The sequence below is a fragment of the Equus caballus genome, chromosome 8, assembly GCF_041296265.1.
Source record: "Equus caballus isolate H_3958 breed thoroughbred chromosome 8, TB-T2T, whole genome shotgun sequence".
Lineage (NCBI taxonomy): Eukaryota > Metazoa > Chordata > Mammalia > Perissodactyla > Equidae > Equus > Equus caballus.
In genome coordinates, this window is record NC_091691.1 from 26,622,431 (window position 1) to 26,637,447 (window position 15,017).

Consider the following 15,017-nt stretch of genomic DNA (forward strand, 5'->3'; position numbering starts at 1 on the left):
TAGAGGAAGATGGGCATGGATGCGAGCTCAGGGCCAGTCTTCCTTAGCAAAAAAGAGGAGGACTGACAGTAGTTAGCTCAGGGTTAATCTTCCTCAGGGGAAAAAAAAACAACAAAGAACTCGCCCAGCAGGCAGGGAGCCTGGTTCACTCAGGCCAGCCTGACCCCGACACCAGCATCCTCCTGCTCTCCGCCACCATCCTTCCAGCCTGTGACATAGTCCTCCAGAACTTCTCCAACTCGTCAGACTCCTGGCCCCTGCCCCCTTCTGTCCCCCTGGGGCCAGTGCCTCAGTGTTCTCCTCTGCAAAGCGGGGATGACGCTGGGACCGGCTCTCAGGGCTGCTGTGCCCATTCGGAGAAATAATCCACTCGGCACGGAGCCTGGAGCGAGCCGTCCGCAAACAGCGTGACTGTCATCACTGCTGTTGTCACTGAGTCCCCAGAGCCCCGGGCCTGGGAGGAGCTCCCCAGGCAGCAACAACGGAGAGAAGCCGAGGGCCCGGGGCCTGATTTCTATTGCGCCTGGCCTGATTTCACGCTCCCCAGGCCGGGCACAGGGGCGCCTTGGCGCCATCTCGAAAGGCCCCCCGCGTGGAGTCGCGTGAGGAAGGACGGCCCTGAAGGACGCCTTGTCTGGAAAGGGCTCACGTTGGAGAAAGGCTGCCTCCTGCCCGGTCGCGGCCCTGACTGCGGTCAGCGGTCAGCGTGGGCCAGCAGGCGGGGCTTCCAACTCCAGGCCGCGGGGTGGCGGGCAGGGGTGGCTGCAGCACCACGCAGGAAGAGAGAGAGGGAGAGAGAGGACATCTCTGTCCTGTGCCCGGGCCCAGCCAAGGGAGGCAGCCTCGCCAGCGGAGGGGAGGGGCGCCGTCTCGTTAATCACCCCACTAACGAAGACAGTCGAGTCCAAGCGCTGGGACACACGGGGGCCTCTGCAGCCCACCACAGCCCCATGAGGGAAGTGCTGCTATCGTCTCTATCTTGCAGACGAGGAAACTAAGGTACAGAGAGGTTAAGTAACCTGCCCAAGGTCACGCAGCTGCTGAACAGAGGGGCTGGGACTCGAACCTAGACCCTCTGGTGCCCTTAGCCTCTTCACAAAGGGGCAGGGAAAGTGGAGGTGGCAAAGCCAACGCGGGTTCTTCGGTGAGGCCGGGCTCGGGGGAAAGAGTGCTGGCCACTTAGTAGGACACGAGGATGAGGATCTGGAAACGGGCCGGGAGCCCGAGCTTGGTGGGCGGCTCCAGAGGGACAGTGAGCGAGTAGAGTTTCCAGGGTCCTGAGAGGAGGGACTGGAACACGGGAAAGCAGGGCGGTCTCGAGGAAAAGGGTCTGAGCAGCGAGGCGCCATAAACCCCTTCCCCTGCTCCCCAGACCTCAGCAACGTCGGCTGCGACAGAAACGGAGAAACGGTCAGGGCGGGGAGGGGGCGGGGAGTCTCCGAGGTGAGGCTGGGTTAGTCGGGACAACTGGGGCGCCAGCGATGGAACTCCAACTCTCATTTCCTGTTCCTGGAACTGAAAAGTCCAGGGTGGATTTCAGGCACGGCTGGATTCAGGGGTGAAATGATGTCATCACTCTCCCCCCGTGGTGCTGCTCTCCTCCAGGTTCGTTTCTTTCTCAGGCAGGTGCTTTTGCCCAAGTGGTTCCAGCAGAAGTCCCAGGGAAGTTTCCCTCCCCGGCGTCTCTTGGGGTCCTGGGGAAGCCTCACTCATCATATCGATAGGCTCAGACTGGGGCTCTCACAGTTCAGAGTTGAGCCCTAGATCCACCTCCAAAAGGCTCTGTGACATTGGGTAAGTCACTTTGCCTCTCTGAGCTTCAGTTTCCTCGTGGTAATCCCTTTATCTCAGACTCTAAGTTATGAGACCAGCAGTAGCCTCTATGCAGCACCTAGAATAAGCAGATATTCAGTCAATGGACATTTCCTCTTCCCCTGGCTGCCAGTCCAAATACCACCTCCTTCAGCCAGTCCTCCCTGATTGCCCAGCTCTGATGACCTCCCAGTCTCTCCTTGTGCCTGCACAGTAAGCGATTTGGGAGTTTCGATCAGGCCACTGGTGCCTCTGGAGTCCCTAGTACCCGGCACAGAGCCCTATAGACAGTGGGTATTCTAGAAATTTTGAGATTGATGGACGATGACAGTGACAATGATGATGGCCAGAAATGTCACTTGAGACCTCCCAGGTCTCCTGAATTCTTCCCCCAGTTTAATTTCAGCATAACTTGACTCCAGAAGTTCTTTCAGCTCCTCCTTTGCCAGGATGCAGGTGTCAACAAACACGTAAAGCCCGCAGCCGCTCTCTCCCTGGCTCTCTACGGGGAAGCCGCTCTGGCCGGGCTCGAGTGGCATCTTGCTTTTAACCGTGAGGTTTTCACTCGAGTGCGGTTTCATGACGTGCAAGATGGTTGGAGTGGCACACATAGGTGAGCAATTTCTATTGTCATAGTTATATTCTTATTTTAACTAGGAATCTCATTTGGCCACATATATCAGAAAACCCAAATAACAGTGGCTTACTCAAATAAGGGGCTTCTTTCTCTTTAAGAGATGGCTCCACTATGCCTTCAAAACTCAGGCCCTTCTCTAAGCCTTTTATTCTAATGGTTGCCTGTGGTGACAAAGTGGCTGCTCCACCTCCAGCTTTGCATCTACATTCCAGGCAGGAAGAGGGGAAAGAGTAACGGCAAAAGATCTGCTCTAGCCGCTTCTGCTTTCCACCCCGACCTCTCACTTTTCAAAGAGCTTTCATGGAAATTCCACCCACTTACACCTCATTGGCCAGAACTGTGTCACGGGGCAACCCCTACTTGCAAAGGAAGCTGGAGAGGTGGCGTTTAAACTGGGCACCCTGCTGTCCTAAACAAAATGAGGGTTTACGAGTAAGGAAGGAGGGAGAACACTGGGAAGGCCACCAGGAGGGTGGATCCCACACACCAAACTGACGATTCACAGGAATTATTCCTTAGAGCAGCGGTTCTCACGCTCGAGGAGGCATCAACAACCACCTGGGGAGCTTGTGAAAATGCAGGGGGCGGCGCCCACGCCCAGTAGGTCTGGGGTGAGGCCCAAGAATTTGCATCCCTAACACACCTCCAGGTGATTCTGAGGCTGCTGGTCTGCGGCCACGCTGCGAGAACCGCTGAGTCACGACAAGGCTGAAGTCGGCACTCAGTAAAACCACATGTCCTGATTTTAAGAGGATAATAGTCAGAATATCATGGTTTCCATGTCTTATCAGTTAGGACCCAGTGGAAAGGCGAGCAGGGCACACTCAGAAGGGAAATCGAGGAAAGCTATCAAAGCGACTATTTGCAAAAGTATGGAGGGGGGTACAGACCTCCCACAGTAGCAACCTGGGGAGCTGTCCCCACACCTGGGGGGGCCAGCTCTGCGGAAACCTGAAGAGGGGGCTCCAGGACGGGACCGCCCAACAGAAGCCCCACCCTTTGTCGGAGGGACACAGCCAACTGAGGCAAGGCAGTGAGAGCTGGGGAACAAGCACCACGGCCTCGTTCTGCACCCGCCTCCCACCTCCAGCTGGTGCCTCCCATTGGCTGGATCCAGCCGACACCAGAGGCCGGGGGGAGCTGGGGCGCAGCCTGCACAGGTCGGCCTGCACGGAGCAGAAGGGACAAATGTGGAGGGCAGACCTGGAGAGGCGGGCCGAAGATGTCCAGCACAGACGGAAGATATCAGGACATCATGACCTGCGGGAGCAACCGAGTTTGGCAAAGCCCGATTGAAAGTAAGCAGCTCACAGCTCACGTGTTCGCTCCATTATTCATCGGCACCTGCTGTGTACCAGGCACCATGCCAGGTGCCAGGGATTTCGAGCTGAATTAATCCTGACTCCTGCCCAGAGGGGATGCTGGGGGGCCAGGCATCCCCCCCACAGCCCACCCAGCCCGACTGCTGTGCCTTCCGTTGATCTCATCTGCTTGTCACCCACGAAGAGTTCCGTGTGATTTAAGCTTTCATTAAAGTTTAACTACGGGGGGAAAACTGCGAGAAAAATCACCTGCTTGGTCACAAATCACACTGTTATGATGTGCTGAAACGGGGCTGCGGGGACAGGCTGTAGGGATTTGGCTGGGATTAGGGACAAAATGAATGTGAAGCACTGGGCGCCCGCACGCCCCCGTGGGAACACCCCGTAAACCTTTTTGCATTTGGGTTCACATCCGGCGAACTGTTGATCATGATTTTTCTCTGGGCTGCTAACGAAACCCCAGCCTCCCCGGCCCCCGGCCACCACGTCAGCCTCACACCAAACGTCCGCCCAACAGCCAATAACAGAAATGATGGAGAACCCGATGCAGACGCGGGTAATTGCTCCGGCTGCCTCCCGTGAATTTAAATGGCTTCCTTGAATTACTGCTTTTGACGCCATCAATAAAATTGAGCTATTGCTGTTTCAGGCCTTTCGACAGATACACAGGGAGCTGTGCTTGGGGGCTGGCGGGCCAGTGACCCCCGGTCTCCCGGTGGCCGAGCTGGGCGCTGGGGGCAGTGGGTGGAGTGAGGGCAGGGATGCGCAGCCAGGACGAGAAGGAAAAGCAGATGAATTTTGACATTTGGCCTTGCTGGCGGACTTCCCTTGTCCTACGCCTTTCCCCCAAAACACAGGAAGCCAAGCTTACCTGTCCGGGCTCCCATTCCCTCTGCTTTCCAGTGAGATGATCCGGCCCACATGAGGGAGTTCGGGAGACACAGAGCACACGCTCCCAGCCTCCCAGCAAACACACTGCATCTTAACTGCAGCCGCCAACAAAGGAAGTGACCCCAGTGGTGGCGTTTACAACACCTCAGGACCAAAGATTAACTCTAGCAGTGAGATTCTAGATTAAAAAAAAAGATATCGACCGAAAAAAATTTTTCTTTTGGCAAAATTCACAGAACATAAAATTAACCACGTTAAAGTGATCAATTCAGTGGCATTTTGCCCATTCGCAGTGTCATGCCACCACCCCCTCTGTGTGGTTCCAGGACTTTTTTTTTTTTTTTTTTTGGCGAGGAAGATTGGCCCTGAGCTAACATCTGTGCCAGTCTTCCTGTCTTTTGTATGTAAGACACTGCCACGGGGTGGCTTGATGAGCAGTGTGCACAGGACATTTTCATCACCAGCAGTCACTCCTGGTTCCCCCTCCGCTGCGCGCGGTCCGCGGATGCGCCTGGAACTTTCAGCCCCGCCGGCGGCCGCGTGCTCGTGGGCGCCCCGCGTCCGGCCCTGCAGGAGCGCAGCTGCGCGGGCGCCTCCCCCGGGTTCTGTGCGTCCGGGGGCGGCTGCTGGGCCGGGTCAGCGCCCGGGCTCCGCGCGTCTCCAGCGTCTTCCGGCCGTGCCGCTCTGAGCCTCAGTTTCCTCTTCGTGCGACGGGACTTGTGACGGCACCTGCCTCCGTGGCCGCCGTGGGGATCGGGGTGGACACAGGGAGGTCCGGCCGAGCAGGTCCCGGGGGCGTCCGGGGGGGAACGGCGTCCCCACGTTCACGTGCGCCCAGCACCTGGGGGGGACCTTCTCTGGAAGGAGGGTCTTTGCAGACTCAGTGAAGCGAAGCTGCCGAACTGCGCGAGCGAGGGCGGCGGCCGGTGGCCGTGCAGGAAGGCCGGTGGGGACGAGGACGCGCAGGCAGGTGCAGGGCTGCCGGCAGCCGCCAGAGCCGGAGAGGCGCGAGGAAGGCCCTGCGGACCGCGGAGGAAGCACGTCCGCCCGGCAAACCGCGCGGCTGGCGGGGGACTTGGTCGCGGACGGGGAGGGTGCCACCCGTGGGGGCCTGTCGCTGTCCTTACCCGTCAGGCCACCGCGGGCGAGGCTGGGGGGGGGGGGCGTCGTGACTCGAGAAGGCCCCGGGGTCAGCGGGCCTCCGACTGCACGGCAGGGTCGGCTCCCTAACACGGCGGGGGATGCTCTTAACCGAGTTCTGGGGCATGTGGTCCCCGGGATGCAGAGACGAAGAGGGGAGCCCCGGGGACTGCGGCTCAGCCTCGAGGCCCCCTTCGCGCCCGGCCACCACGAACCAGAGGCTCTCCCCGACGTGCCCGCGCCTCCCAGGACAGCAGCCACCGCGCGGCCACCGGGTCCCCCTGCGCTGGGTTCCGGGAAGCCTGTTCTCTAGGAAGTGGGCATTTTCCCACGAGATCCGGGATGGCAGGAAGCACAGCACAGCACCCGGGGGGACCCGGCGACCTGGGAGCTCTCCTTCTGCCAGTTTCCACCCAATAAAAGCCCCACCGGAGGGATGGGGGAAGTGCGCTGATGAGGCCGCAGTTTTGAGCGGCTGGGTCCGGCCCTCCGTCCATCGGGCCCACAAAGGCGGGGAGGGGGCTGACTCCTGACAGATGGAGATGCCGCGGTGCCAGGGCCCCGGGTACCAGGGATCCTCCTGACTGACGTCTCCCTCAGCCTGGATTTGGCACAATCGCTAAGGGGCTGGGCGCGGGTGCGGGCACGGGTGACAGGCAGCCGGGGTCAGCAACCGTGACCCGGCCGGGCACTGCCATCCACACCTGCACCGCTGGTGGCCTTGCCCACATCCCCCGGGGGCCCCGGCTGCATAAATGTCATCTCGAGTCTCGTCCCCCGCGGGGAGCTACCCTCCAGCCCCAGGCCCCGGGCTCGCAGGAGGGCCAGTCGGAGTTCCAGAAGCCAAACCAAAAGCTGGCCCGGCACTGCCTTATCTCACTCCGCGAGAATGGAAGAATCGCCCCACTGAGGGGCTGCGAGCCCGCCCAGGTTTTAAATTAAACCTCTTGAATTTCCCCTCTGACAGCAGATAAAATCCTTCCAGCTTATGTTTTGAGGAAAGAATTCGGTTTGCGTGTGTGTGTGTGTGTGTGTGTGTGTGCATTTCCCCTAAAACTCATTTTCTCCTGTTGGATTCCTTGAAGTTCTGTTTAAATATTTCACTTGAGGCCACGATTACGTCTGACAAACGCTGAAATACTGTCCAGGAGCAACCGCCCGGGGCAGCCCGGATTCCAGCAGGAGGCTCCCTCTGGGGGGAGGGCTGAGGCCCTTCCGGGACGCAAGCCCCTAGGCCGTTGGGGCTCTGCTGGCGGCCGTCTGCTCGCTGGACGTCAGCCACCGGCTCTGCCGTGTCAAAAAGCTCAGGTTGCACGCTGGGACGGGGGTGGAGGAGAGAGGGTTTGCTCCTCAGCTGGGGCCGGGAGAGGCCCAGCTTCTGCTTCTGGCCCCACCCTGAGCAGCTGGCAAACGCTGGCCGATTGCTTCACCTCTCAGCGTCTCGGATGCCAGTCCCCAGAGGAGGGGCAGCCACAGGAGCTCCTTCTGTGGAATTCCCATCAGCAGAGGCATGGGAAGACGCTGCTACCACGCTGTCCTTCAGTCATTCAACAAACATTTGCTGGGCACCTACTATGTGCCAGACTGTTCCAGGCAGCATGGAGACAGCAGGGACCAAGACGAGGCCACATCCGTGCCCCAGGGAGCTGACACTCCAGAAGGTGGGAGACCTCGTCTCTTAGACTCTGGTTGGTGGCGGCGTGGGATGAGGTAGAGGGAGGGTCTGGAGGCCGCGGCCTCTAAGGTGCCCGGGTCCTGGCGATGTTGGGCCCCCACGAAGGACGCTGAGCCCGGCTGAGATGACCCTGACCGCACCCTCCTGACAACAGTGAGTGAAAAGGCAGGATTCCCCAGCCTCCTGATGTCGTGTTAGAAGCTACACAGGGCTTTGTCTGGGGCCCGGCACACAGTAGGTGGTCAATATTTTCCTTTTTTTTAAGGAATGGCAAATAGCCAAACACGAGGAGGGAAGGGCCCAGCGATGGTGTGTGTGTGGAGGTGGAGGGAGCCCAGGTTTAGGAACGACATAATCAGCGGTTCAAACCCTGGCTCTGCTGCTCATTGGCTGTGTGATCTCAGGAAGGGCACCAAGCCTCTCTGAACCTCAGTCTCCTCGTCTGACAAATGGGAGATGTGTCCCACCAGGCTGCTGCCAGGGTCACAACAGGTGTAGTCAGGGGCCAGGGACACAAAGGGCCAGACAGGGGTCGAAACTCAAAACCCACAGTGATCAGACAGGCAATGTAAACAGGTGAGGCGGCTGGCGTGTGGGGCAATAGGGACTGGTGGGGAGTGGAGTGAAGTGAAGGAGAGCATCCCCTCCCCCTTTAGAGGCCAGATCCAGCCAGTTGTTGTCCTGTGAAAATGGAGGGCCCAGGGTCACCAGATCTTCTGAGTTTTTTAACAGAGGCCACAAATCTACGTTTTTAGTGTAAAATTTCTTAACTTTAAAATGATGCCAATTAATTTGTTAAAAATGACCAATCACTATGTGAGGGCAACTAAGCCCATTTGCGGGCCACTGGCGGGCGGCCTCTGGGTTAGAGGCACGGGGTCCTGCTCTCACTGGCCTGGCAGCGGGCGTGGGTGTGAGGAAACGATGTCACAGTTCTCGAGTCACCGTTTGCCATCGATTCTACAAGGGGCAGCACCGAGCGAGGGGGAGAGCAGGTCAGGGAGGAGGAGGCTGCGAGGAGGAGGCGGCTCTGCTGAGACATGAGGGCCGAGCTCGGGCGCAGGGAAAGGACGGGCCGGCAGGGGAAGAGCATGGGCGGAGGCTCGGCCGTGGGACCTCGCCCTGCCCGTCTGGGGTCCGAGAGGCGTCCCGCGTGGGGTGGGCACTTTGCCGACCCAAAGGGCGGTGGTCCCGTCGCTCCCCGAGGGGAAGCAAGGGCAGCCCTTCCAGGGGACTGCGCGTCGAGCTCAGGAGCCGCCAACCAGAATGCCAGCTCGTGGAGGGTTAACGCGGGTCTCCCGGAGACCGTCTCCTCGTGGACGGGCTGGACGTCCGAACCGGGGACCCTCCCGGCGGCCCTCTGTGCCTGACGTCCCCGCCCTGGGTCTCAGCTCCCAGCCAGGCCGTCTTCCCTGAAGGAGGGAGCCTGGAGCCTTCGGCACTGCAGATGCCTCTGCGATGATGTGCTCCTGGGGCGAGGCCGGCACATTCCAGAACAAATGGCCAGGCAGGCCCACAACCTCAGCGGGAGGGGGCGGGGCAGAGGGAGCAGACGGCCCCCGCCTGGCTTCTCTCCCTCTGCTGGGTCTGGCGCCTCTGATCTTCGTCCCTGCCCTCCTGTCACCTCATGCTGTCCCTGCTCACCTGGGGCCGTGGAGAGGGCGGCTGGGCAGCAGGAAATTCCTCAGGGTCGAGCTCAAGGTCAAACTGTGCACCTACTTGGGACTGGCGCTGGGTTTACTGCCAACAGGTTGGTACCACTGGAGGTGGGGCCTTTGGGAGGCACAGTTGGAGGTGACCCTCAGTGTCCCCAGATTCCCCATAACTGTCACATAGAAGCTCAGAACCTCTTCTGCGTGCAGACCCTCCACTGAGAACGTTAATATCCAGGGCTGTGCATACAGTCAGAGCTCAATAAATGCACTGAACAGGGACAGGACGAGTCTGCTCCCTGAGCTCGCGCTCCACGGTGGGTGGAAACCACACGCTCCCGGGCGAACTCTCTGCAAAGACTCCCAGGAAGGAAAAATATTAACATGTTTAACCCTAATCAAATCTGGGTAATTTCACTAGAAACCTTTCCATAATTTCATCAGCGTTAGAGGATTACAATAGCAACAAATTAAACCAACAGGCATGAATTTAGTTGCTCAAGAGGAAAATGTAGCTTGATTTAGAAACGGATGTCACAGTTTATTAACCGATCTAAATTAATTCGATTTTGAGCCACTGTTAAATATACATTACGATGTATCACCCAACAGCATAGCTGGCAGGGGAAGAGGAGGGAGAGGAAGGCAGGCAAGCGAGGCCCCCATGAGGTTGGTGCCTACATGCAAAATGGCATGTTAATTCTGCGATATTGGGCTGGGTGGCCCAAATTGAAGAAGGGAGCACCAGTCAGGACTCTTAGTAGCAAGAATTACAAACTCAATTCAAGCTGGCTGAAGCCAAAAGGGGGATTTATCATCTCAGTATCTGAAAATTTCAGGGCCTGTCCAGCTTCAGGTACAGCTGGATCCAGGTGCTCAAGGTCAATAGGAATTGGCCTTCCTCTGCTTCTTAGTCTGTTTTCTTCTCTATAGATCTACTCTCAAGCAAGGTCTTCCTATCTGGAGGCAGGACGACCACCAGCAGCTCCAGGTTTCATTCTGCTGGCTTCGCCACCTCGAAGAAAGAGAGCCTGGCCCAATTTCCAGGTAAAGCTCTCACCACTGGCCCCGCCAAGGTCATGACCCATGCTGATGGGCCAGGCTCGCCCCTTGCTCATCCTTGACTGGAGAGGAGAGGATGTTCACGTCCACGTGCAGCACCTGGACTGAGAGCCGGAGACGGACTGTTCCCCCAGAGAACAGACGAGCTGTGACCAGTGAAAAGAGAATGGATGCTGCACACACCACAGCTGGAGCTGTCGCCCGGCAGAGACCAGGCCCGTGTGTACCAGGCCCAGGGAGGCCAGGAGACGGCTGGAGCCACACAGCTGGTCCGCGACGTTCCTTCCCAACCTGGAACTTTCGCCACCTCCCCACCTTGTTTATTTGACATAACGGCTGAACAGTGGCTCCCAGAGATGTCCACGCTCTGACCCCGCCACCTGCGAACGTGACGTGGGAAAGGGGCTTTGCGGGTGTGACTCAGTCAAGGATCTCGAGACGGAGATCGTCCTGGATTACCTGGGCCGGCCCAGTGTCATCACAAGGGTCCCTGTAAGAGGGAGGCGGGAGGTCAGAGAGGAGAGAAGAGGCTGCGTGGAGGGTCTCAGATGAGAAGGGGCTGTGGCGCCAGGAACGCCGCTCCCCCAGGAGCCGAAAGAGGCCGGACGCGCCCTGCCCGGAGCCGCAGGAGGAACCCGCCCTGCCCGCGCCTCCACTTAGACCCATCTGGACTTCTGCCCTCCAGAGCACGTCTCCCTGTAAAGCACTGAGTGTGGCCCTTTGTCACATTCACACAAGGCCACCCACCGCCCTGGGGCAGGAGGCAACACCCCGGGGTCCAGGAGCCTCCAGAGAGCACAGAGAGGGCACATTTCTGTGCTGCCTCCGTTCCAGATCGATTACGGTGCAGAAAGGAAATCCTCCCTGACGCTTACCCGGAGCAGAAGCCAGCGGGGAGCCCCCGGGCTGCGCACGCTGCTCTCAACTGCGCCCCACAGACCCGGCCGCCCCAGGACCACAGCACTGCAGCCTCCATGGGGTCCCCCGGTCTCCCACCGCGGGCACGTGACTGACTGACCGACAGCCCGGCTGCTGAGCTCTGAACTCGCCCCGCGTCCCCCGGGTGCTCCCCACCAACAACTGAGTGCGCAAGGGACATGAAGGCAGCCCCAGGCGTGGGGCACCCCCAGGGGCCTGGCTCCAGGACTCCCCCTCGGCCTGGACAAAAACCGCCTCAGGCCTGTGCTGAGGCCTCCACGCCTCCCGCTCCCGGGGCTCCCACACAGGTGCCAGACCCACATCGAAGGCCCTCCCGCCACCCCCCGAGAGCTGTTCCCTGAATCAACCTCCCACACGTCTGATCCCCCTTGGCCTGGTCTCCTTAGAGGACCCCACCTGGCCCACAGCGCCATGGGAATTAGGTGAACGAGCCCTCTGGGTGGCTGCGTTACGATCGGATGCCTCTCCCAGGATGAGCAGCCGAGCGAGCGAGCCAAGCACAGCCTGACCTCAGCCCGGATCGCCTGCGCAGTGGCCGCCTTTGTGCAGTGCACAACATATACACCGTGCATGGCAGGCTGACGCAGACCCCTGGGCTGTAAGGGGCTTTTGGACGGAGCACTAACGAAGGCAGGCCGGGAAGATCCCACCTCGCTACTCAGGGACCGAGAGAAGCCAAGTGCCCACCACACAGGGCGCTATGCTCCTCCCCACTCACCTCTGGGCTGTGCCCACCACGGGCACTGTGTTACCCAAGTACGGACGTTGTTCTCAGCAAGGACCACTTGGTTTGGCCCACACTGTGTTTTCCAGAACTCTGAATTACGAGGTTGTATCCCTCACAAACGTGGATTTTAGCTTCTCTTGGAAACTCAGGTGGGCCTGGTCACGCAGGGGCCTCCCCACACGGCTACGATCCAGTGCCTTCCTAGTGACCACTCCCTCTGGCCAGACCCTGAGTGTCCCAGCGCGCCACAGTCCCCACCCAGCCCCTTCTGCTCCCCTCGCCTGCCAGGGTCCTGGGGCCCCCACCAACTCGCTGTGTGACCTTGGCCCAGTCGCTGCCCCTCTCTGAGGCCTGCTCTCCTGTCCTTGAAACCAAGGAGGAGGGACAGGCCCCTCTCATCTGCAGGGGCCGTCCAGGCTCCGATGCTCTGACAGCGCTGGGGAGGAGGAGAGGGAGATAAAGAGAAAATCGTTCCCGTAGTTGCCTCCTTGTTGGGAAGCCGGACTTGGGGCAGCTTCTCAGTCTCCAGCTGGCCTGCGCCCTCCCCAGTGGGACTGAGCCCGAGGGGGTGGGTGGGGGGGACCGAGGAGGAGCCCGGGGAAAGGGCAGGGTCCTGGAAGCCTCCGGCTCAGGCCGTGCACATCTGGCCGCAGGGAACAGAAGCCCCCGAACCGCGGCTTCAACGAGAGGGATTTCTGTGTCTCCCGTGGGTCACGATGGCGGCAGAGGCCACGCGGGACGGGCCGTGCGCAGGTGCCCGGGCTGTCGTGAGCGCGTGCGGAGATTAACGCACGGTAACCCCACGTCCGGGCCTGAATCTCCCAAGTTCCTGTCTGCCCGGGACCTGTGGCGGCCTTTATTTGAAGAGGGCGTTTGCGGTGTGGTCAGGTTAAGACGAGGTCACCCTGATGAGGGTGGGCCTTAGCCAACGACCAGTGTCCTTATAACAAGGACAGAGACATGCAGGGAAGGTCACGTGACGACAGAGGCAGAGAAGGAGCAGCGCGTCTACAAGGCAAGCGACGTCAAGGATGCCAGCACCCGCCAGAAGCTCCGAGAGGGCACGGAACAGATACTCCCTCAGCGACCCCAGAGGGCCCACCGCTGCCGACACCTTGATGTCAGCCTTCCAGCCTCCAGAGCTCTGGGAGAGTCGTGTCAGCTGTTTGAAGCCACTTAGTCGGTGGTCCTGTGTTGTGGCCGCCCAGAAAACTAACACGCTCCAAGAGGCAGGCTCTGTCATCATCCCCATTCTACAGATGGGAAACTGAGGCACAGAGAAGGTAAGTAACTGGTGCAAAGTTGCACAGCGGTAAGCGGTGCAGCCAGAATTTAAACCCAGCCCATTGGGCTCCACCTCAAAGACTTCCTGCCGGAGAGAGAGGCACAGCTGCACGTGAGCATGTCTGTGTGTGCAGACGCGGCCAGGCACGTCCGCGGGGTCACCTGTGGGGCACAGCGGGGCGTGCAGAAGACAGGGCGCCGATACATGGGATTGGACCCATGTGCACAGAAAGTGCCCACGAAGGGATGACAAACAGGCTGCGGGAACCAAGCCTCGGCCCCGAGGTCACGGTACCCAGCCCGGCGGGGAGGGGAGCCCCAGCCCGATGGAGGGGGCGCCAGCGACTGGGTCAGACGAGACGTGGCGGGCAGAGCCGTCACGATGGATAATCCCCAACCGACTGAGTGTGGAGGGAGGGAGCCCCAGTGCAGGAGGCACGTCCGGGGACGGTGTCCCGACAAGGAACAGAGGGGACTCCTGGGAGAGCCGGGCGCCCCCCGAAGCCTCCGGAGCCTTGTTTCCTCCTCTGTGAAGGGGGCTCATGTGCTGCTCTGTCCCCATCTCACGGGGTGACGTGGCCGATGCTCCCCACTCGTGCGTGTTGTTTCACCGTCTTTAGGGGTTCAGGGGCATTAAGGACGTTCACGTCGTCGTGCAACCATCACCCCTCGGGCTCCAGAGCTCTTTCTGTCTGTAAAACTGAAACTCTGCCCCATTGAACACGAGCTCTCACCCCGCCCCAGCCCAGCCCCTGCATCCCGCTCTCTGTCTCTCCAGGGAATCACGCGCTGTCTGTCCTTCCGTGACTGGCTCTTCCTCTCGGCGTGACGTCCCAAAGGCCCACCCGTGGTGGAGCGGGTCAGGATCTCCTTCCTCTTGGAGGCGGACGCCGGCTCTGTTGCACGGATGGACCCCGTTTTCCTCACCCACCCACCGGCTGCTGGGCCCTTGGGTGGCTTCCCCTTTGACTGTTGTGAGCGATGGTGTGCACACAGGTGTGCAAATGCCAGACACGTGTTTCTGATTTTTAAACATCGCGTCATCGCCAGCGTCCGCGCTGGACCCCTCGGTCTGCTCCTGACACATGTTCTCCATGGGGCTCTGTGCACCGGGGGCTGGCATCGCCCAGGCTCCCGGGTTTGTGCCCCCGCTCTCCCCCGACCCCGTCCGTTCGGCAGCGGCCCCCAGCTCTGCCGCAGGCACCGCGCCTGGTGCTGCTGTTCCGTCCTCGGCCCTGCAGACCCGGGAGGGGAAACGGGTCCTGCTGCTGCCCCTCACCCTTCACCCCGCGCCCCCTGTGAAGAGACCCTTCACCAAACCCTTTTCACGGGGACCCCCTGGGGGAAACACTGTCTCCCACGGGGCCCTGAAGGACACGCCCTCTTCATTTTGTAGATGAGGAAGCTGAGGCACAGAAAGATGAGTAAACTCCCCAGAGTGGTACCTAGTGAGTCGACTTAGACCCAGGCTGTCTGACTCTCGGGTCTGCACTCCACATCAGGGGTCAGCAAACTGCCGCCCGGGCAGCGTCCAGCCCCCCGCCTGTCTTTGTCGATAAAGTTTTATTGGCTCGCAGCCAGGCCCATTCGTCACCTTTGGCCAGTGTCTGCTTCCACATGACAACGGTCAAGTTGAGTCGTTGCGACAGAGACAGGATGGCCCACAAATCCAAAAATATTCCCTATCTGGCCCCTGACCAAAACCAGTCCGTCAGCCTCTGCCCAGATCGCTAAACGATGCCGCCTCGGGGGTCTGGAGCCCCGCGAGCCTTGCTCAGGGGCCGGGACTCACCACCCTTCTTCCCACTCTGACAAAGTGACAAGCTACACTTTCAGGCGGGGCTGCAAAGCCCGAGGCCTCCCTGGACCCTGCAGG

The 15,017-nt window shown here is 60.0% G+C and overlaps 1 long non-coding RNA gene across 1 annotated transcript; it reads left to right on the forward strand.

The window, feature by feature from the left end:
- The first annotated feature begins 6,887 nt into the window (after window positions 1-6,887).
- LOC111774676 (uncharacterized) lies at window positions 6,888-14,151 on the forward strand. Its single transcript, XR_002809789.2, has 3 exons — window positions 6,888-7,463; window positions 10,063-13,140; window positions 13,920-14,151. It is a non-coding gene; the product is annotated as an uncharacterized lncRNA (long non-coding RNA).
- The last annotated feature ends 866 nt before the right edge of the window (window positions 14,152-15,017 follow it).